Genomic DNA, 23759 nt, shown 5'->3' on the forward strand with positions numbered 1-23759 from the left:
GGGTGCCACAACCTGCAAGGAGTTCTATGCTGTCCACTGCCCTCTTTCACCTTTTCCCCTACTGCATAATGTGCTGTGAGCGAGGAATGCACTTAGAGTGGTGTGTGCAGGTACTTAGCTCTAGGCACTAAAGTGATCGGGAGGTGCTATTAGAAAGTGGAGATATGCCTGTTACCAAGAAACTTATGTGCAGGTTGAAACAGATTCTTTCATCGACTTCCACCTTTCTTCTGCAGTCATGCTCTCCCATGCCTCCAATCTCTGATCAGCATTACTAGTTCCCATTCTTTCTTTCTTTCTTCCCCCTCTGTTTCCTCTCCCATCTCTGTTCGCCCCTTCTCGCCCTACTTGGCCTTTTTCTCAGTCGCCCCACCCCTGGGTATCAGTACCCTCTCTAGCCTGTCCTTCCATTCTTCCTCATCAAATCCAGGCTCTCCGGTTCGTGTTTTGTATGTGTCTGAGCCATCAATCGAGAAGACCAAAGCAAATGAAACCCGCATAATCGATTCAAGAAACAGCAAAGGTGACAGCCAATTGGATTATTCTGAAGAAGGTCAATGTGGTACACCTTCTTCTCACTAGCGTCAGATGCAAAACGCCAGTATAAATAACACTGCAGATCTGTGATCGAGAGTCGGTAAGAAATCGATATAAATTAGGATTTTTCCCTAGGTGTACATAACGGGGACAATGCCAAACACAGAGCTAGCTCCTAAGTAAGATAGCCCATACCAGTTTTACCACTTAGATTTACATCTTTGAGCTATATGATTTCGGCATGGTAAGAATCATCAATTTAGCAACAGCAGGCAAGACATTATTTCGGTCCTACGATACTCTAGAACTTATTTAACTATAATCACAGTATCATATACGAAATAATAACAGCGATACTACAGAACTTTAGTAGATGGATCAGAGGACAGAGATGTGTTGAAAAACTGGTTATACTGGCGTGGAGGACGACCACCCCATCCCTCCCGGTCTCCATCCATTCAGTAGTATGTCATTATCAGGATTTCCAAGGCTGCCCTTGTATATAGGATTACAGCTCTCACTTCACCAGCACCCAATTCACCACATGAGCTCGTCAAGATGCACACACTGCTTATTTCCTCTCCAAGGTCCAAAGGTGTATTCCAATAAAGGGCAACAGTTGTACATATGCTCTCTCTACTGTTTTCACTGGCATGGGAAGCAGAGAGAGATGTTGATATGTGGCAGGTCGGCGGGATCTGCTGGAGGCATTTTTTAAGTCGGGGATAATATCCAGTTTAGCTGGCTGGCCATTGCTTCATTTGTAATAATGTAAGTACCAGGGCCAGAGGGATTTCTCGGGACATCACTGCAGCTTGCACCTCCCACCGACCGCTGCCTGCATGGTCAAATGCCGGTTTCAACACAGCTACCAATTAGCACAGTCCTACAAGTCCAACTATTTCGACTATTTCGACTATTTTTTTGTTAGGTTTGTAATGAGACTGTCAGGCCATTTCTCTTTTAATTGCAATTCTTTATAAGTGTAAATATTGTTGATCTCAAATGAGATGTATACCAATAAATCTGATTTGAATTGATTATCCCAGGCCACCTAAAGCTAGCGAAAAGTTCTGGATATGCTGTACTATTCACTTGTAAGGTATATTTCATTTTTAAACACTATGTTGACGAGCTAACTCAAAAAACTAGACAAGCAAAGCCACCATGTGGTATTCTGTCAAAGTGCTGGTTTTGAGAAGTAAGTGCTGTGCTCACCACCGTCAGACACCAGCTCAAATTAAGCACTGGCTGGGCCCAGAGTCAAAGAGTGATGTAATCGGTATTTATCTTGGAAATAGGGGCAAGACTGCCAGGGACTCGAGTCCTATCGCTGGGCAAGAGTTCAAGTGGGAAACACGAGGTTCTACTTTGACAGGTTAATTTTCCAGAGATATGTGTTGCTGCTGCTTTGAAATGGTCTAGCTACAACTAAGCTGAAAGTTCGTTCCTGTGAAGCTCTAGTCCCATTCTAGAGTTTTAAGATCTATTATGCAGTACATATTGCCATTTCTTTTCATTTAATACTTAAACGGTAGCATTGAAAAGATTCAAGAGAGACCAGATAGTACACTGACATTAATAGCGTTAACAAAACTCATTTAAGGTACAAAGAATTCCATCTGAGACTCTAAAAGAACACTGCTAATAAATTAGTTTTCGGTGCCTGTAATTGATTGTTCTAATATTCGTTCTCCCTCTTCCTCATCAGCAAATCCTGCTTCTCCTTCTTTCCCCTTTCGCTCCCAGCAGTTTGTGTTCGCCATGCTTTGTCATTTAGCTCCTCACTGGTTCTACACTCTGCTTTCACCCCATATCCTCAGTAGTTCCCTTTTGCCCTGCTCGGCCCTATCCCAACAGCAGCCACCTCTCTTTCATCCTCTCTTATTTGCTCAATAGTTCCCCCCCCCCCCCCCCCGGTTTCCAATGTCTCTTGAGATAATAGCTTCATGTTGCTCTTTGTCGCAGACTAGTCTTCCCCCGGGGTCTTTCGCGCAGGGGATAGGCCAGGTAGGGGAAGGGGAGGAGTTAGGGGGTGGGTATTTAAGCGCGGGGGAGGAAGGGAACTTTCTCTTTCTGTGCCTGGCACCATCGGGAGGGAGATCAAAAGGAGGTAGTTAGGACTAGTTTCTGAGAGGCGTAGTGCTAGTTTTGGTTGGATTTCGTTCGGAGCTGTTTCACGGCAGCTGGGTATTTCTCATTTTTCTCTTTGTGGGTAGTTTTTGGTAAGATGTCTGGAGTGTCTGCGGAGCAGGTCCGTGAGGCCTTGCTGTTGCTTGCGAGGGCCGGCCGGGAAGACCTTATTCAGCCAGGGGTTTTGGATCAGGCCTGGGTGGGGGCCACCAGGAGCACGCGCGCTGCCTCGGCCGGGGTTAAGGCGGCGGTGGTGGCCTGCCAGGATGACGAGCAGGACTCTGCGGGGGGGGGTTTGACTGCAGGAGGGGGGGCGGTGTTCCCAAGGATCCGGCAAGGGGCGGGAAGCGCAGGAGCCTTTCCGCGCGGGCCTTCCCTCCGCTTAAGTTTTTGCCTGGGGCCTCGGGGGCGGCCGTGAGGGCCGCGCCCCCCGCGCTTCCGCCCCATGGGCCTCTGCTGGTGCCGGCCGGCGCCTTGCAGGGGGAGGGGCAGGCGGTTGCCCCTGTTGGGCCTGCTTTGGTACAGGTGGGGCCCCTGGGCCGTCCGGGCAGCTTGCGAGTGATGATCTTGGGGGGGATGGGCCTGGGGATGCCTTGCGGGAGCAGGGGGAGCTGGAGGAGGAGGCCCCCATTGACTTGTCACGGGGTTCCAGGGCTGGCACCCCGGCCGTAGTGCGGCCGGTGGCGCCTGGGGATTTGGTGGGCCGGAGCGGGACCCCCGCTCTGGTCCCCATTGGCGGGCCTGGCTGGGTTCAGGGTTTTCAGCAGGTGGGTTTCTTCCCCACGGGGGGTGATTTCTTTGGCTACTGCCCGCCCCCTCCCCCTCAGATCTGGGGTGCGGCTTCCTGGGAGGACAGGGCCCGGGGTGAGCGGATCTTGGAGCAGATTCAGGAGGCCAGGTGGGCCGAGGCGACTCGTGCCAGAGTGGGTGCGGTGTGGGGTCACGAGATTGAGGGCCCTCCCACCCCGACCTCTGAGGAGGAACGGGAGGCAGAGAAGCAGGAGGAGGAGGCTAGGAGGGCCAGGGCTTGGAAGGCAGTGCAGGCCATCCCTCCCTCGGGGGGTATGGCAGGAGTAGGGACGGCCGGGACGGCTTCGAGGCCCGATGGTGCTGGGGCCCGCTCAGGTTCGAGCGACCTGAGGGGTGGGAGGGGATCCAAGCCGGCGGTTGTCGGCAGAGCCCGGGGGGCCTGGCGGGGCGCAAGACGGCTCCAAGACGCAGGCCGGAAGCAGTAGGGCAGTCCGCGGCGGCTGTCCCTCCACCGAGGGATCGGGTAACTACGGCACGTGGCGGTTCTGGAATGCGTGGACGTGGGAGTGTGCAGAAGGGTGTGAAGCGTGCGGTGAAGGAAGTGGACAGTGTGGGTGTGGATCTGGAACCGGTGTTGGAGTTGGATTATAGTGCTGAGAGTGAGGAGCTGGAAGACGGGGAGGTGCGGGATGACCTGCTAGGCATAGGCGGCGCAGCGGGAGACGACGACCTTGGTGTGTTACAGGTCAAGACTGTGGCGAAGACTAAGACGAAGGCCGGATCGGTGGCGGTCCGGGGGACGGAGTCCGGAGGAAGGCCCCGGGAGCGGACGCCGGCACTCACAGGTGAGGGCGCCTGGTGGGCAGCTTGGGATGACGCTCCACGGGGGGGGGGGAAGGCCGGAAGCGGACCTGCCAGTCGGTGGGTGTGGGGGACGGTTCTGTGCGGGAGGGGGAGAAGCCATCGGGCGGTCCACCTGAGGAGGGTAAGAAGGTGGATGGTAAGTCGGTCACTTTGGGGGTGCAGACGGACAAAGGTGATGGTAAAGAGGAGAAGGGGGTGAAGTTGCCTAAAAAGCTGCAGTATATGGGGCTGGCGATGCCTCTTGGGTCCCATCTATCGGAAAAGCTCAAGGAACGAATCTGGAAACATGAGTTTGTGGACGTTTTTAAGTTACTTCATCGGGAGGTTCAGGCCAAGGAGGGGTCTAAGGAGGAGGAGTGGGAGCTGACGAGGCGCCCTAGAGTGCCGGTGACTATGGAGAATTGGACGTCTGCTTTCCTGATCTATGCCAGTGTTTATTGCCAGAAGTATCTGGACCGGGCGATTGCGCTGTTTAAGTACATGGACATCATTCGCAAGGCCCAGATGCAGTTTGGGGGGTTTGCTTGGTTAAGCTACGACGAGGAGTTTCGGGCCAGGGTTAGCGCGAATCCGGAGAAGAGTTGGGGGGAGGTGGACCAAGAGCTTTGGATGCAGTGGATGGCGTCTTCGCACTCGACGGCGTCCACCCATACGGCCAGTGGCTTGCCGGTGGTGTATCAGTCTTTTCCGCCGCGTCCCGCCCAGGGCGGGGCGGGAGGTGGAACAGTGCCCAGCACCATTGTCTCGGGACAACAGCCCAAGCAGGGGGGTTTTTCCACGGGGGCATGCTGGAGCTACAATCGGGGGTACTGCTCCAGGTACCCCTGTAAGTTCAAACATGAGTGCTCGAAGTGTGGCGGGAAGCATGCCCTTACGCAGTGCCTCATGCTCACCACCCCCTCTGAGCAATGGAGGAACGCGAGGGGGCGGGGCCAGCCTGGACCGAAGGGCGCCTACTCCGGTTAGGGTGGAGGCGATGGCCCCGTGGCTCGCGTGCTATCCGGATCGCGAAGCCGCGGCGCGGCTCTTCTGGGGGTTCACTGAGGGCTTTAGGGTGGGCTACCAGGGTCCCAGGGAGCGTCGTTGGGCTGAGAATTTATTTGAGATCTGCAAAAGAATTGCCGGCGGTGGTGTCTGCAAAGTTGGAGAAGGAAGTGGCGGATGGGAGAGTGGCTGGCCCGTTTACTGACTGGCCATTGCCGGACCTGATCATTTCCCCGTTGGGGGTGGTGCCGAAGAAGGAAGAAGGGGAGTTCAGAATGATTCACCATTTGTCGTGGCCGTAGGGTCAATCGGTGAATGACTTTATTGCGGAGGAAGACTCGAGAGTGCTGTATGCGTCGGTGGACGATGCGATCTGCCTGGTGAGGATTTGTGGGCCGGGTGCGGAATTGGCGAAGTGTGACATCAAGTCGGCTTTCCGTCTCCTGCCTATTCACCCGGCGGATTTTTCGCTTTTGGGTATGCAGTTTGAGGGGGCCATCTACGTGGACAAAGTTTTGCCCATGGGGTGTGCCATCTCCTGTGCTCCGTTTGAGCTTTTCAGCACTTTTCTGCAGTGGGTCATGGTGCGGGTCAGTGGGTGCCGTGCAGTCACCCACTACTTGGACGATTTCCTCTTCCTGGGGAAGTCGGAGTCCGGGGATTGCGGCAGGGCCCTGTCGCGGTTCCAGGCTTTGGCCTTGCAGTTTGGGGTGCCTTTGGCGCCCGAGAAGACGGCTGGTCCCAGCTGTTGCCTCACATTCCTGGGGATTGAACTGGACTCGGTGCAGTGGTTGGCGCGCCTGCCTGCGACCAAGGTGAAGGAGATTCTTGCATGTCTGGAGTGGGCTGTGGGGGAACGGCGGATCCCTTTGAGGGCGGTGCAGAAGCTTCTGGGTTTCCTTAACTTTGCGTGCAGGGTGGTGCGGGCAGGGCGGACGTTCTGCAGGCGGCTCAGCATGGCCATGTCGGGGGCAGTGCTTCCGCATCACAGAGTGAGGATTTCCTTGGGGGTGAGGACGGACTTGAGGACATGGACCACCTTCTTGCAGGATTTCAATGGGGTGTCCTTGGACTTTGACGAGGAAAGGGCGGTCTGGCAATGCCAAATTTACTCTGACGCGGCTGGGTCGGCGGGGTTTGGTGTCTTCTGGGATGGCAGGTGGTGTGCGGAGAGCTGGCCGGCCTCCTGGATCAAGCAAGGCAGGAGCATTGCCTTTTTGGAGTTCTTCCCTTTGCTGGTGGCACTGGTGGTGTGGGGGGAGGAATTTCGGAATAGGTCTGTGCTCTTCCACGTCGACAATATGACGGTGGTGGAGCTGGTGAATCATCAGAGGGCGAGGGACCTGCGAGTGCTGCGGCTGTTGCGTAGGTTCATGTTGGCGTGCCTGCAGCTGAATGTGGTGTTTCGGGCTAAGCATGTCCCTGGGGCGAATAATGACATTGCGGATGCTTTGTCTCGTTCGCAGTGGCAGCGTTTCGACACCTGGCACCGGGAGCAGATACGTGCAAGACCGAGCTGCCGGCCGGCATCTGGGCCTTGGGGGAGTGAGGATGATTGGTCTGGTGGAGGGTTCGCTGGCTCCGACTACGAGGAGGACTTATCGTTTGGCATGGTCTGAATTTAGTGCTTTCATGGGCTGGACGGTGGATGGTGTCGTGAGCGGGGAGTCGACTGTGGTGGAGGGGCTGCGGGGTTACGTGTTGGCTTGCATGGACCGAGGGTTGACTGCGGCTACGATCTCTGGGAAGTTAGCAGGGATATCTTTCTACTGTGTTTTGTTCCTGGGTTTTGACCCGACCAAGGATGTGGTTTTGGCTCGCATGTTGCGGGGGTGGGGTCGGGAACGGGGAGCTGGGGGGGTCGGCTGCGAGAGGCAGTGACGTTTGACTTGTTGGTTCGGCTGGTTGGGGTTTTGCCGGATTGCTGCTATGACCCGATTGAGGTGGGTCTTTTTCGTTTGTGCATGGTGTGGATGTTTTTTGGGGCTTTCCAGGTGTCTGAGCTGTTGGGTACGAGACGGGGGCGGGTAGGTTGTTTGAGGAGGTTCGTGTGGATGCGGGCGTTTGGGTATTTGGCTGAGTTGCTCCAAGACGGATCAAATGGGCAGAGGCAAGTGGGTGTGGTTGAATGAGTCTGGCGGGCGGTTTGCCCAGTGTTAGAGTGGCAGACTTTCCTGGGGACGGGTGGGGTGCGCTGTGGGGAGATTTTTTGCCATGCGTCTGGTGCGAGAGTGACGGCTGGCCAGTTGCTGGCGGTGTTGCGTATGGCTTTGAAGCGTTTGGGCATGGATGGGGCTGGTTTCGGCACTCACTCTTTTCGCATTGGGGCTGCGACTGCGGCGGCCCGGCTGGGTTGGTCCTGGGACAGGATTAAGAGGATTGGGCGTTGGAAGTCGCGATGTTGTGAGAGGTATGTGAGGAAGTAGGTTGGTCCTAGGCAGGTGGTTGGTTGTTTTTACACTGTTTTTTGCTTGTTCAAACATCTTTTTCTTCGTAGGTTGCGTGGGTGGACCGGGCGGTAGGACGGTGACTTGGATTGTTGGGCACTCCTTCGTGCATTGGGCATCCAAATATGCGGAGCAGCAGGTTTACGGCCGTAACCTGGGACTGAAGGGACAATTGCACGAGGTGAAATGGTGGGGAAAGAGTGGTTTGCGATGGGGGGCACTACTTCCCTGGCTCGCGAAGATGGTCCCACAGAGGGGATGCCCGGATTTATTGATCATTCACCTGGGGGAAAATGACCTAGTGCAACTGTCTGGATTGGCATTGTTACAACTCATGCAAAGGGACTTGAAGATTTTGAAATCAAGGCTTGCGGGGGCCTGCATTGCCTGGACGGAGCTGGTCCCCAGGAAAGTGTGGAGAGGGGCTGTGAAACATGGAGCCATTGAGAAGGCTCGGAGGAAACTCAATAGGGCGATGAGACTCTACTGTGCGGACAGGGACATTAAGGTCATCGCACATGCCGGGATTCGACTGGAGGAACCGTTCGTTTTTAGGGATGACGGGGTGCACTTGTCTCAGCTGGGCAATGCGTACTACATGATGGAGATGCGGGATGTGGTGAGCAAGTTGTGGAACGAGGCTATCTGGTGTCGCAGGGAGTGAATGGGGCGTTGGTGCGGATGGGCGGCCCTGTGAGGGGGTGGGGCAGTGAACCGCCCTACAGGGGGTTCACTGGTTGGCAGGATTCTAAGGGACAAGGGGGTCAAGAGCGGGCACACCCATCCCTTGGGGGGGGGAGTTTGCATAGGACGGATAGAAGCGTGAATGGAATGACGCAACGACTGGGGGCTGGATGACGGTGATTGAGGGGCAAGAAGAAAGGTGGTTGGAGCCTCTAGGGCTTGGTGATGAAGCGGATTGAATGAAACGAATGAGGGGGGAAGTGTGAGTGGGGGTTTGCTGTTACTGTTATTGTTGATGTTACTGTTATGTACATATTCGCAGTTCTGGTCTAATAAAATGGCCTTTTACGCTGACACTGCGTGGTCTGTTTATTGCGCGATGCCGGGCCCCGGGGGAAGCAGAGTCGCAGACTAGTCTTCCCCCGGGGTCTTTCGCGCAGGGGATAGGCCAGGTAGGGGAAGGGGAGGAGTTAGGGGGTGGGTATTTAAGTGCGGGGGAGGAAGGGAACTTCCTCTTTCTGTGCCTGGCACCATCGGGAGGGAGATCAAAAGGCCACCCACCCACCCGGCAACTGGAGGTGGTGTGTTGGGTCGGTCCATAGCGTTGCCAGTTTAGGCCAGAGCTGCTGTAGGCAGGATTTGAAGGGACAAGGGGGTCAAGACGGGCACACCCATCCCTTGGGGGGAGGGGGGGGGGGGGGGGGAGTTTGCATAGGACGGATAGAAGCGTGAATGGAATGACGCAACAACTGGGGGCTGGATGACGGTGATTGAGGGGCAAGAAGAAAGGTGGTTGGAGCCTCTAGGGCTTGGTGATGAAGCGGATTGAATGAAACGAATGAGGGGGGGGAAGTGTGAGTGGGGGTTTGCTGTTACTGTTATTCTTGATGTTACTTTACCTTGATCTCAAAATGGGGAGTGAAGGCAATTTCGTATGCAGATGATACGCAATTAGTCTTCCCTTTCTCTGACGTATCTGAGGCAGCCTTCAGCAAATTGAGGGGATGTCTTCGGGATATTTCCAGCTGGATGAATACTAACAAATTAAAACTGAATGCTGGCAAAACGGAGGTTGTCTTTTTTGGCAAACATAATCGTCCTCCCTCTGACTTGTGGTGGCCTCCTGAAATGGGTCCCCCCCCTCCTCCTAGCACCTATGCGAAGAACTTAGGTGTCAGATGGGACGAGGGTCTCTCCTTTTCGTCACACATACAACAAGTCACAACTGGCTGTCTTTTCAAACTTAGGAACCTTCGGAAGTTCCTTGCGCTTTTGCCAGCAGACTGCCGAAAAATGGTAGTCCATGCAACAGTTACATCCAGATTGGACTACGCGAATGGCCTATATCTTGGCCTACCCAAATACTTGGTACATCGCCTGCAGATCGTGCAGAATGCGGCTGCGAGACTGCTAAAACACATCCCTTTTAGACAGCATGTCTCTCCGCATCTACACGACCTGCATTGGCTCCCTGTGGCTAGTAGAATAAAGTTCAAAGCTCTAACCTTGGCGTTCAGAGCACTTAAGGGGTCCTGTCCTGATTACTTAAAACGTAGGCTCCCCAGGTATCACCAGGAGAGGCACCTGCGTTCTAACGCTCGGCTTCAGCTCCTCGTCCCTCGCGCCAAAAAAGCCAGACTCGGTGGCAGGTCCTTCTCTGCTAACACGGCAATTCTTTGGAATACCCTGCCGGTCGCCATCCAAGCTGCCACGACTGAATCCTGTTTCAAGAAGCTAATAAAGACCTGGCTTTTTGCCCAGAAAAAATAAGCACTCTCCCCCCTTTTTTGTTTTTCCTGCCTAACAAGAGTTGCCCACCTAGCGCCGGGACACCTCCTTGTGAGGTAGCTGATCGCGCTTTAGAAATATCAGTATTATTATTATTATTATTACTGTTATGTACAGATTCGCAGTTCTGGTCTAATAAAATGGCCTTTTACGCTGACACTGCGTGGTCTGTTTGTTGCTCTTCTGTCTCCTCTTACCCAACAGTTCCCTGGCGCTCTGCTTTCCACAACCATGACCCTAGCAGTTACCATTCAATCTGGTCCCACCTTTTCCTTCAGCAGTTCCATCTCCTATGCAGTTCCCGCCCACCTGGTCAGCAGCTCTTTGTAATTTCATACAAAACCTGTTTTTTCTGCTGTGTTCCCGCACGCTGCAGCATATACTAATTTCGAATTCCTCCTAATGTTTAATTCTTCTAAGAAGTACCCCACCATCCTTATGCCCCATCCTTTTAGAAGAGCTGCCTTATCTGTAGACCTGGGAGATATTTTAATTATGCTGGCTTAATTAATGTAATCTCAAGATTTTTGTATTATGTGAAATAATTAAAATTACGCCACTTTGCATACTTACGCGCCATTCAAAGTAAACATTTACCTTGAACAAACAAATGCAAATGGTGGCTAATAGTGGTACTTTTGCTTAAATGCATCCTTGCGCCAACAATGGATCCAAGGATTCATTTTGTGCTCAAATGTAAGGCGAAATGAAGGAATTGTATTTCATATAATTATGCATAATTTTACTGCAATTACGTGAAAGTAAATTACATGAATTCCGCACAACTTCATTCATCATTTCTCATCGAACAGCCTCTGTCAAATATTGATTCGTTACCGAATAGACCCCCACACACACACTTTCATGCCGTGATTCTAGCTTTTGCAAAATGGAACAGATTATGGACGGAATACTGAACAATTCAAACATTCACCCCCAGTCACATATCTGGATTAAATCCATTGTTTTTTTGCACACCACGACATTCCAATTTGGACCCAGCCATATGCAAATCAGAAAAGACAGTCCCACCCCCATGGGAACAGCCCAAACAAGTCCTCCCTGGACAGAAACAAGCATCCTGGGACTGGTTTCATGATATCACCCTTCATCAGCAAGGCTGGATTGAATCTGGTGGCATAGCGAGCATGGGACCCACGTCTGTTGAGGAAGGAGGAAGGAGATGACATCGCGCTGGTTAGCTACCTCTTCTATTGAATTTTTTTTCTTGCTAATTTCATGGTTAATGCATCATACTCTCACACCACCCCATGGCTGTGGTCCCATATATCGTAGCTCTGATGTTCATGGTTCAGGATACCTCGGGCCACCAATTGTAGTGGGACGTTGTCCCCAGTGTTGGATTGATATAATCCATATTCCCATTTCATAAGTGGCTATATTGGAATGTACTTGTGTGATATTGTGCAACCGGCATATATGATATCCTGTTACAAAATATAGTGTGAGATTGTTAAGGAAAAAAAACTTTAAAACAAGTTAAAAAAAAACTACACACATAGAAAGAACAGTATATGAGGTACTAATATCCAACCAAACCTTAAAAGAAGCATTGGCTTAAACTAATAGGCCTTTACATGGCAAGTTGTTCTGAATTTTTCAAATATGTTTTTGTTCAAACATATGCAATGTGTAAATAAAACCAAAAATATTTTTTTAAAACACAGAAATAAATCTGTAACCCAGCTCAGATACTGAAATGTGCTCCTTATTAGATAGAAGTGCACATGAGGGAAGAGAAAAAATATGTTACTCTAAGATAGCCAATGTGTTAAGTGGGATGACCCATTGCCCCATGCCGTAAGAATGTTGTGGGTGGGTGGAAAAAAATGTGAATGATGCTTGACCAGATCTTGGGATGGATAAAGCAGCCTTAAAGCCCTTGTACGTACACAAGTATCTATTGTTAAGATGCATTATTTGGAAAAAAGAGGCAGGTGAGACAGCTAAAGCTCTTTCTATGCCAGAACTAACAAAGATCACAATCAACTGAGATTAAATAAGCATACCACATAGAAACTGAATAGCCTAGCCCCTTTAAAAAAATTATTTCACACTCAAAGAGATGCCTTCCTCAAAACAGCCTGGCTTGGATTCCTGGACTGTGAGTACATTACTACACCGATGAGAAGGTTTGTTTTGTTTTACTTGTTGCTGGGGCAACACTTGCGTAGGGCATGCAGCTGAACCAACAAAGCAGCTGTTTATGTTAAAGTACAATGTCACAACACTCTGAAATGACTGCAGTTCTTTACCAATCAGACAGTGGATGTCAAGGCAGACACAGCCTTAAAATAGGTCTCTAAGGATAGGGGTTCCCAACATCTCAGGATCTGAAGGTGCCTCCCCCTCACAGGGCCCTGAGATGGTCAGAGCCACAGGTACGAGTCTGAGTCCAACCCAAACCCCAGGCCCAGTGAAGACTGTCCAGTGAGTCAACACACCACTGCCGGCCACAGGCAACTGTGGCTAATGGGTGCGTCACAGGGCCACTTCACCTGTGTTAACTACAGGTGGGTGAGCCAACAACCTAACAGAGAGAGCCGAGCCATACCCGAGCCAAGGGTCTGGCTGGGGTTTGAGAGCCCGTCCATGAACCGCGCCCTGAAAATATCTGGTATGTAAAACATGAAGCAAAAATCTGGCAAAAATATACAAGTCTCTTCAAAAAGTATATTTCTTTAACATGCGGAAAGGTTTCACTGTAGTACATCAGATTATGCCATTGCTTTGAGAGATATTTATTAAAACTACGTTTTTTTTAACATGATCTTGAAAACCTGATTGCACCGCCCTCTGACGACAATGTCATTGGTGAAATAAGAGGTGAGTAAGTGATCATGTGTACCCTATATGTGGCTTCAAATCTCATTATGTCTATTTAATCAAACAAGGTTTTTGTACTGCACATATCCTGAACTCACTCGTTTGTAGGTACTCTCATATGTGGTAATGAATAAATAGAAGATACAGTGAAGTAATATATTTTCCTAGAATCACAATTTGGTCGAGCAGGGAAGTGGGGTTTGAGCTCAGGTTTTCTTGTTTCACACTGTGAAATTCAACCTCTAGATGAGTATCTTTCCTCGCCTGTTTGACATCAAAAGGTGACAGCTTAGTCTTTAATTCTTGATGGGCTCCCTGATTTTATTGTTCTGGAGTTCTGTGGTGTTTGTGCTGCTGGGCAGATCACGGGCAAACGGACTACGGCTCCCAGGATACTTTATCGGCCGCAACGTCACCTGATAGTGCCAGGGGCGCCTTAAAGACGCCTGCATACTCCCGCAGCGCGGGTCCCCGATTTCATTGTTCTGGAGTTCCGTGGTGTTTGTGCTGCTGCTGGGCGGATCACGGGCAAACGGACTATGGCTCCCAGGATACTTTATCGCCCGCAACGTCATCTGATAAAGACGCCTGCATACTCCCGCAACACAGGACGCGTGCACGGTACACGCCCGGGCCAAGGGCGGGCCCGTCTGAGCCTGTCCAAGACTGGTAGAGGCTGGGCTGGTCCAGACCCTAAGAACTGGGTTTTGAGACTTAAGGTATCTGACCTTATATGTGGCTCGTATTCTTGACTTGTAGCCCTATTTCTGTTTGTCCTTCTTTTGACTGCATTTGACTTGATCATGAGTAAACGGAAACACACTACAGGGCAGGGGGTGGTGGGGATGTTAGACGCGTTCCTTTTAAGAGCTGAGTCAGTTCTGATACACGAGATCGAGCTGAGGGAACGCAGGCTTTCGCTAGAACCCCAGCCACGACTACCTTAATTAACACAGATTGTTCCTTTGGCTAATCCTACTCAGCCTGATAATGCAATGGTCCCCCAAGAAACCTTTGGGTTAGATATTGTTACAGAATACACTTCATCGTCAGAACCTCATAACGCAGGTCACAACTCTCCAACAATAGTTATAGGGCAGGAAACTGATATTGCGCATAACTCTAGCCAGGAACCACCTACTAAGAAGACAAAGGGGAAGGGTAGGGGCGTACAGAGAGCAACTCAAAAGGGAGATAGCCCAAGGATAACTAGGGGTAAGGGTAAAAATACTGGTCCCATCAGTCAACAACAACAACCAGAGTAACAGACAGTATATCACCGCCGACTCAGGATGATAATTTCTGGAAGAGAATGGAGACGATGAGATCAGTTCTGTTGGATCCCTTGGCTCAGAAATTGGCTCTAATTGAGGACAGGCTCATGAAATTGGAGGGGCCCGTCACAGATATCATCTCTGATATCAATAAGATAGCTAAAGGAGGGGATGCTGGGACCACCATGGGACTTTCAGGAGATAATCTTCCCGTAAGCAACTATGCGTTTGGGCAATCTAGTAATCAGCAGTTAAGCTTAACTGCCGTACTAAATAGTGACCCAACTAGAGTCCAGTTGCAGAGTCAACCAACTACACACAGATCTCAGCCCCCATACCTTTGTTATCTAATCAGTTGCCTTTTGGTGGACTAAACCATGGAAGTGAGCAGGGCCTTATACATCCACTATGGCTCCTTCAATAATGAATGGAGGTTCTACCTTGAGACAGGGAACTGGAACACTTGCATCTAAAAACACTCCCGAGGTGAACTATGGCATTCACACTAACCCTAATATGCCTTTAGACCTTCCCCCCAGAAGCCACACCACATACGATTGTCCTAGCCAATGTTCCACCCCTTCTTCAAAATGGCGTGGAACACTGGTCTACCTTAAGGAACAGATCACTACATCTACTATCTAATAGGACTGGGATAACTGATATTCTTTTTACACAATTTAAGATGGTGCGGCGCATATCCTGGGTTGGTAAATCACCAAAGATGATGGAAGGAGACTGCATGGTTCTAACCTTTAGATCCCCCAGATTAGTACAGTCTATTCTCAACATAGCAGGGACACAGTTTATTTCCACTCATAATATTAGTATATTGGCCTTGGAGTTCTTTTACCAACCATATAGCTTCCCTGGAAGATTCCAGAGGATTAGTCCCGTGGAGGAACGATACTCAAGTAAAGACTGGTGCAGCTACTCCATCCCAATTTTTAATCGCTATGGTGTTTTGGGTTCGTTAGATGAACCAGATTGACTTGACCATTTATTAAGTCTCACTAGGGGAAATAATTGCTGTCATGTTAATATGCATAACGGCATAAATCCCATAACTGAGGTAGATCACCCCCCTCCTATCACGGAGGCACAGGATATGGTTGCTAAGAGTTTAGCTAACAAGACCATTAGTGAATCTAGAACGATTAATACACCAGATCCGCCTCCATTAAATGGAGATAGTGGGAATAGTGGAGTTGTGAGCCAATCAAACATCCTTGTTCATCAGATCCCGGTAGAGAAAGCATGTTGGGAAATAGTCATGGAACATTGATAGATTGTCATCTAAATATTCGAACCCACTGTTTGGGGAATTTATTAGTACCTATTCTATTATATGCCTGCAAGAAACCTGGGCAAAGGAGCCAATCAATATTAATGGTTTTAAGACATTGCATACTCCAGCCGTAGCAGGGCTCATGGGGAGAGCGAAAGGGGGTCTAGGAACATATCTCCCAAACAGGCTGGAACTGAAAATGATAGTATTTCAGGCTGAGGAACACTACTATCAAGTAATTTTACTCCACTTTGATAACACTCATTGTATATTGCTTGTGAACCTCTATAATAACATTCCGCTTCCTCTTGTGAAAGATGTTTTAAAGCAATTATGTAATAATTTGCAATCCGTACATGGAAAAAATTATAGAGACATGATGATGATTTTGGTAGGGGATTTTAACTGTGTGTTGTGTTCAAGTGATGGAGACAACATTTTTGGAGTTGCAATAGAGGATGGTGTGTGCAACACGCATTTTTGTCATTCCCCGCTGGGCAATCTGTATAATAATTAGATTTTTAGCACGAATGTGGGCTTTGCAAATGATTTAATTAACAAACCTATACCCATGCCCACCACCGTCAATGGGAGGGGAGCTCACTACTATAGATTACATCTTAATATCAAGTAGCCATGCCTACAGAGTGAATATGTTTTATGTGGATGACAACTTTGAGTGATCATTTCCCGCTGTGCCTCTCAATTCTATCGCCATCGAACAAATTTAGCAGGCATGTTCAATCAGATCAGATCCTCTCGGACATTTTGCTTCATAAGACTAATGGTTATAGTCTGCGGTGGTCCAAAGTGGACCCTGTAGCCATCACCATCAAAGTGATAGGCAAGTGTAGACTAGCCATTAACACCTGCCTGGATGAGTCTGTCTCCCCAGCTAGTATTACTTCCTCCTTTGTGTCAATTTCTGAGGCTGTTAGAGACTTACTATCAGTCTCGCTGAAGAAGAAAAAGAATGGTCAGGGATGGTTTGATAAAAAGTGCTCCAAGGCTTACTCCAAATTGAAAAGGGAACTACATAAGATTCCTAAAAACGCTGACAATATAAGGATTGCTAGAAGGGAATATTAAACCGCCCTCATAGAACGTAAAGTTACAGTTAGAAATGAGACCTGGGAATTGCTCCACAAAGCATCTCTGAGGGGTCATAGCTCGGCGTTCTGGAAGGTGGTAAAAGCACCATTCCTGAGTGCGGGGGAGGGTCCATCAGTAAAGATTGCCATTGCTGAAAATGAATGGATTGAGCACTTATCGAGGGTGTATAATACAGATGAAACCTCTGCCAGAAACCCTGTGGGTGCTCACAGGGAAACTATTAGTAACCCCGAGGCCATGTATGCTGTCCTTAGGTTTACACTGGAGGAGGTGAATCGCGCACTTTCTGCAAGCTTGAGGGGGAAGGCACCGGGCCCTGATGGTGTCCCCATAGACCTTTTTAAATCTAACGTTGATCTGTGGGGACCAATCATTACACAGGTCTTAACAGCTAGCTGTGTTGCCCCTTTCCCAGAAAGATGGGTGGAATCAACTATTGTTCCAATTTTTTAAAAGGGGGATCGTCAGGACCCAAAGTGTTACAGGCCCATTTCTCTACTAGATGCCCTGACAAAAGTGGCTGGTCGTATATTGTTAGAACGATTGAATGACTGGGCTGAGGACAATAACATTCTGTCTGACATACAATATGGTTTTAGGGCGGGACTAGGTACAGTGGAGGAGAGCCTAAACCTTTCTATCCTGATTGGGAAATACATGCGAGTAAAAAAAGGGAGACTTTTTCTATCCTTTGTCGATTTAACAGCTGCTTTCGACTCTGTAAGGCCTGAGGAATTGTGGGAGATACTCGAACATCTAGGGGTAGATGTACAAATCATTCTCTTCCTTAGACGCCTATATAGCGGTGCTAGGGCGCGGGTACGTTTTGGGATTGGAGGAGATAGAACCGATCCATTTCCCATTAGAAAGGGGGTCAGGCAAGGTTGTGTCCTGACCCCTTTTCTTTTTAATCTTTATACTAATGGCCTCTGTGCTGCCTTAATCAAGGATAATTAGGAGTTCCCACAAATAGCCTCACGTCCCTTACCTGCACGTCTCTATGCAGATGATGCAGTTTTAATGTCATGCACCCAAATAGGTTTGCAGAGGGTTTTAAATAGTTTCACTAAGTTTATGGGCCAATTGAATCTTAAGGTCAATACCACTAAGACATACATTATGAGATGTGGATCTGGGAGCCAAAAATGCAGGGACATGTTCCTGGAGGGTCAGAAAATAAAACCTACCCCAACTTTGCATACCTGGGAATACTGTTTGACCGCTGGTCTTGCGCAATTATGGCAAAAAAACTTACATTGGCAAGATCAACAATGGCACTTGCCAGTTTTGCAAAACATTTGGGAAGGAGATCACCACGGGAGTTACTGCAGATCTACAAAGCGAAGAGTCTTTCTGCAGCCAGGTACGGAGCAGCGGTATGGGGTTTTGTGGATACGCAGTCACTCCAGACAGTGGAAAATATCTTCCTGAGATATATTTTAGCCGTCCCTAGCATTACATCAACATATGTTTGCCACGCAGAGCTGGGCCTCCCATTTATTTCAGATCTGATAAAAATGGAGCCTATCCTGCTGTGGCACAAAATATGGTCTAAACCGGAGACTAAGCTAAACCAGGATATCTTAACTGACAGCATGAAACTTGAAGGAGCGCAGCTGATCCCGTGGCTGAGATATATTTAAAATGTTATGCCGGATCTTGGCCATCCAGAGTACTACAAGTCTCCGGATACGATGCAATCGATCTCAAGAAAGGAACTAAAAAAACAGAGACTGATCTTTTTAGACACTATAAGATTGGTTACAGAGAGTTCAAAACCCTCAGTTCAGTATAACCAATTGATTTTAATTTATTTTAATATTCAGTCGTATTCACTGTTTGTACCTGGTGGCTATGACAGATTACTACTAACTCTTTTTAGATGTAACATCTATCACAGGCTCGTTAGTTTTCCTTGTATGAATGATTGGACACGAACCTTAGGCCCCTGCCCATGTGATAACTGTCAGAGCAATCGACCATACATGTCTTTTAATTCTGCAGATTGTATTTATTTATTTTTATTTATTTTATTTATTTATTTATTTTTGATATTTCTAAAGCGCAAACAAAGGTCTGTGGGCGTCTCGGCGCTGAGTATCTATAGTATTTAACCTGAGAGGAGGGAGCGGGATCGATTGATTAAAAAGCCAGTTCTTAAGTTGCTTACGAAAAGACCAGAGAGAAGGGCTGGCTTTGATCAAGTGGGGCAGAGTGTTCCACAGCTTTGGAGCTTGAGGAAAGTCTGACTTGTCCCGATTATGAGGGAGTTGGGTCTGAGACAATGCCAACAAGCCTTTCTCGCGCTGCAGTTACTGGACGATATCCACAGGGCCTGGAGGATATATATGTGTTTAAAGAAAGTACTTAGTCACAGGAAAACAATTGTACTCTAATCATGGACTGTAATAGGCTCTTTCTTTACGACGACTTTTAATTGTGTATTGATTTTTACTATTTTTATGTTTATTCTTATTGATAATATGTACTTTTATGATTGTCTTACGAAACAATCGAATAAAGTCAATTCTGATTCTGATGTATTATGAAGTAAAAGCTGGGTGCAGGCAAAGCCCACATGAAAGCTTGGCTGGTTTGGGGTCTAGGGTCCAAGATGACCTCACGATGAGCCAAAGACAGGCCTCTGGATCTAGTCTTCAGTGGCTCGCCCATCACTAGTACGAACCGAACTAGCCAGCCTGTGTGTACACACAGCACAAGAGCACACACCTACACGTGTTGATGACACGCAGGTGCAGCATTCACCTGTATAAGTTCTCTCTCTCTCTCTCTCTCTCTCTCTCTCTCACACACACACACACACACACAGGGGCAATCATATTACATACATAAAAATTAATGTGCACGCACACACACACACAAGCCGCAAGTGCATATGTGCATGTCTATGCTTTTCTTCAGCGTGTGTTTGTGTGTGCCTTTTAGCATGAGCAGGGGATGTGCTATTTGATGTGAGAATCTGCCTCTGGTCGCTGTTTGAGTATTTAAAGGAGGCAGATGTTCACAAACATCATTTACATCCGCCCAGGTACACACACACATGCAAGAGAACAGCACACTCATGTACATGTGAAGAGAAGAGCACACACCTGACTCACAAATTAATATACAGGAACAGGAAGATGACCTGCATGGATTTCATTCAGAGGTTGCAAAAGGTAGCAGCAGCCACCCTTGGCTAGCGCCTTGTGACACTAGGCACTACTATCACCACCTCTGTGCCCAAAATGGGGTCAAACCAGTTTAAAAAAAAACCAATGTAAACAGGGGCCTGGTGAGCACCTGTTATTGCAGTTCCCATAGGGACCAGGGAAATCAGGATTTCAGTTCCGTAAAATAGGCAAATTGAGCAAAGCGCACTCTTCTGAATAAAGTGAAATAAAAAATTTACTTTCTCAAACAGCGTGGCAGTTTCATTACTGGCAATATATGAAAAAATGGTCTCTTTAAATAAAGCCTTCACGCCACTGTGTTTAGTACAAGTGGCAGTGTCTTTCAAGGGATCGTACAGCTAAGGGGCAATGATAACCACTGTTCTTAAATTTCTTTTTTGTGCATCTTTCGAAGATTTAGCATAATATTTTATTTTGGCACACACTAGGGTAACCATTAAATTGTGAGTGTTTGTGTTGAAAATAATTTTAGTTCTTAATGCTATTCTGTGTTTTGCGGGACTCTAACCCCCACTATGCATTAACACGTTTTTTATGCAATAGATAGAGAGATGCAGGTGCATAGCTTCGGGGGGTGTTTGAGATATTACACCCCCCTCCCCCTAAATACTGTATTTGTAAACAAATAATTGGTTACAGGGGCTTTCAATCGGGTATGGTGACGTGTCTGTCGGATTTCACCGAGGATTTTTACATGCAAACACACACACTCTCTCTCCTATGAAGTTCTTTAAAAATGTTGGTTATTTTATCAAATATTCTGTATAAGAAACTGCTAACAATCAGCACTCCTCACGTTCCGTTGCCCCTTAAGCCCCCCTCATGTCCTACTTCTCAGATAATGTATGCTAACATGATATGCCAGTGTTAGTGTTGGGAAATCTGAAGCCCCTCCTCCCCCCCCCCACCCCAATCTTAGCTACCAAGCTACTCGCTGCAGGAATGTATACTGTTTCGATTGCATATCATGTCAACATCCTAGTTAAAACATAGGTGGTACCTAAAAATAGACATGCGAGATAGAAACGGTTGTGTTATTATATTAATTGTACAACAATGGGGTTATTAACTAGTGACGTCTCTTGTGAATTCATCAGGGTGAAAACCTTGTGATATCACTTCCTGATGAGAATCAGAAGCCTAGGTTATATGATGTCACTTCCTGTGCTGTCATCGAGGTCAAAAGGATGCGCCACGTCACTTCTTCTAGCCCTGGCACTTTGGTGACTTAGCTTGCTCTTGTGGACGGCAACTTGTCACTTCCAGTGCACAATATGGCACACTTTCACACAAGCCTCACAACAGTCCCAAGTCGCTTGGCAGGCAGCCAGTCCCTCCAATCGACTCACCCTAGATAGTAACAACTCTTTATTAATACTGCTACAACATGCTACAGCACACCACTACTCTACCAGACACTTCAAAACATCCCATGTGCTGCGGCTGGGGAAACTATCACCCGGGAACCAGAAACACACAAACTGCAACGAGCTAGCCAGCGCATATTGTGACAACCCATCGACTCCTCGCCGCCACAATCACTGCACAGGAAGCAACAGTACCCAGCAGCAAAATACTCCTATAGCAGTCGCCTCCGGAGCTGCAACCAAAACATCGGTGAGACCAGGGCTTTAAGTGGGCCGGGTCCTGCCTACGCTAAGCACCATCAGTTCTAAAAAGCAGGTGCTGAGACTGGTCCCTATCGGACTCTCCTAAAAAAATCTTACCTGCAGCAGTGCCACCCTTCACAGCCTTTATCGTAACTTCAAAGAGACCCATTGTAGTACTTTCAGTCTCATCATTTCCGAACTGAAGCATTTTCAATGTTATATACAATGAATCTATAGTTGTTGCTTATTTATCTTATGCAACTAACAACCATTGACAAAGCCAATTATCCTCCCAGGCGTGTTGCATGTGTAATGTTACTTGTATTCTATATCTGGATGCAACAATAGCAGCAAAATACCAGTCGGGCGGCACACTATGCTAAAAGTTACATATAGAGGGGTCCCAGTTACAGCAAATTAGTTACACCAAACAAAATTTGCAAAATTAAACAAAATAGAACTCTTAAGTTTGAGAGATGTTATTTATTCACATCCTCAGTCATAGATTAGTTATGCATACATTAGTTCCAATTTTCAAACATTTAAATGCCCAAAGAGAGGCGAGGGTGAAGGGGGTACGGGTAGGGGGAAGTGAGTGCTTGGTGAGGATCGGGATAGTGTAAAAAGAATGGAAGTCACATGTGGTCACATCAAAACATTTTGCAAGTTGACAACACATGGGCATGTTGGTATCACCATTACACACTTCTAGACATATATATTCCTATCCCAATGGTTCAAACACAGTCAAAAATGTTCTGTTGAGTTTGGGTAGGACATGTAAAAGGAGTAAGTCAACGTTTCGACCCCTGATGGTGTAGGTTCACTTGCACCTTACTGCGGGGTCTTCATCAGGTCTGGAGTGGTGGTGAACAAGGGAGGGATGGAGGAGCCAGGCAAGGGCACCAAAAAATGCCACTGTCAATTATGTGGCAACATGGAGAAGGGGAAGTTAGTGGGCCCTTGGGCTCCGGTCATCAGAGTGAGCAGAAACCTGGAGGTCTGTTTATTCAAAGGACCTCGTGAGGAAATACTTCGAGTCAATCCTTGGATCGTTAACCGTGTGTGGCTGGCAGCGTCTCTCAGGCTGACATCAATGATGAGGTCCTTTGAATAAACAGACCTCCAGGTTGCTGCTCTCTATGATGACCGGAGCCCAAGGGCCCACTAACTTCCCCTTCTCCATGTTGCCACATAATTGACAGTGGCACTTTTTGGTGCCATTGCCTGGCCCCTCCAGCCCCCCTAGTTCACCACCACTCCAGTCCTGATGAAGACCCTGAAGTAAGGTGCAAGTGAACCTACACCATCAGGGGTCGAAACGTCGACTTACTCCTTTTACATGTCCTACCCAAACTCAACAGAACATTTTTGACTGTGTTTGAACCATTGGGATAGGAATATATATGTATAGAAGTGTGTAATGGCAATACCAACATGCCCATGTGTTGTCAACTTGCAAAATGTTTTGATGTGACCACATGTGACTTCCATTCTTTTTACACTATCCCGATCCTCACCAAGCACTCACTTCCCCCTACCCGTACCCCCTTCACCCTCACCTATCTTTGGGCATTTAAATGTTTGAAAATTTGAACTAATGTATGCATAACTAATCTATGACTGAGGATGTGAATAAATAAAATCTCTCAAACTTTAGAGTTCTATTTTGTTTAATTTTGCAAATTTTGTTTGGTGTAACTAATTTGCTGTAACTGGGACCCCTATATATTTAACTTTTAACTACCCAGGTCCCAGTACCGTTGGGTCAACCCTTATTCTGTAACGGCACACTATGCTAAGCACAGATTGTTAGCTTACTTGTTTAAAAGCCACGCCCTTAAATGCATCTGCCCCGCACTTTTGGGAGACCCACACCCCCTTCAAAGTTTTTTCGTCCCACTTAAAAGTCCTGGGTGAGACGGCACAAAACACGCCGGAATTAAAGCACATTGACCAGGAGCAGCAAAGTACGCACAAACACACCCAAGAGCAAACTGAGAGCACACACGAACATACAGGCACTGGGAGTGCATGCACCACAGAAACCATCAGGCTGAGCTCGCTCGTGGTATGCCGGCGGTGGCGGTTGCTCGGCGAGTTCCTGGGCCATAGGACCGAGCTTTGCCGGCCTTTGAGCACTTGAAACAGGCGTGCCTCTCGGAAGGGTCTTCAGACACCTACCTGCCATTAATTATTCTCCAAGTGTTCAAGTCGACGCCAAGAAAACGCGTACCCCGTGCATG

General features: G+C 48.3%; 1 protein-coding gene across 4 annotated transcripts in view; it reads right to left on the reverse strand.

Moving 5' to 3' along the window:
* RASAL2 (RAS protein activator like 2) overlaps positions 1–23759 on the reverse strand; it is a 785014-nt gene that overhangs the window by 406996 nt on the left and 354259 nt on the right. The window lies entirely within an intron of this gene.

Source organism: Lissotriton vulgaris, chromosome 1_1 (genome assembly GCF_964263255.1).
Source record: "Lissotriton vulgaris chromosome 1_1, aLisVul1.2, whole genome shotgun sequence".
Classification (NCBI taxonomy): Eukaryota; Metazoa; Chordata; class Amphibia; order Caudata; family Salamandridae; genus Lissotriton; species Lissotriton vulgaris.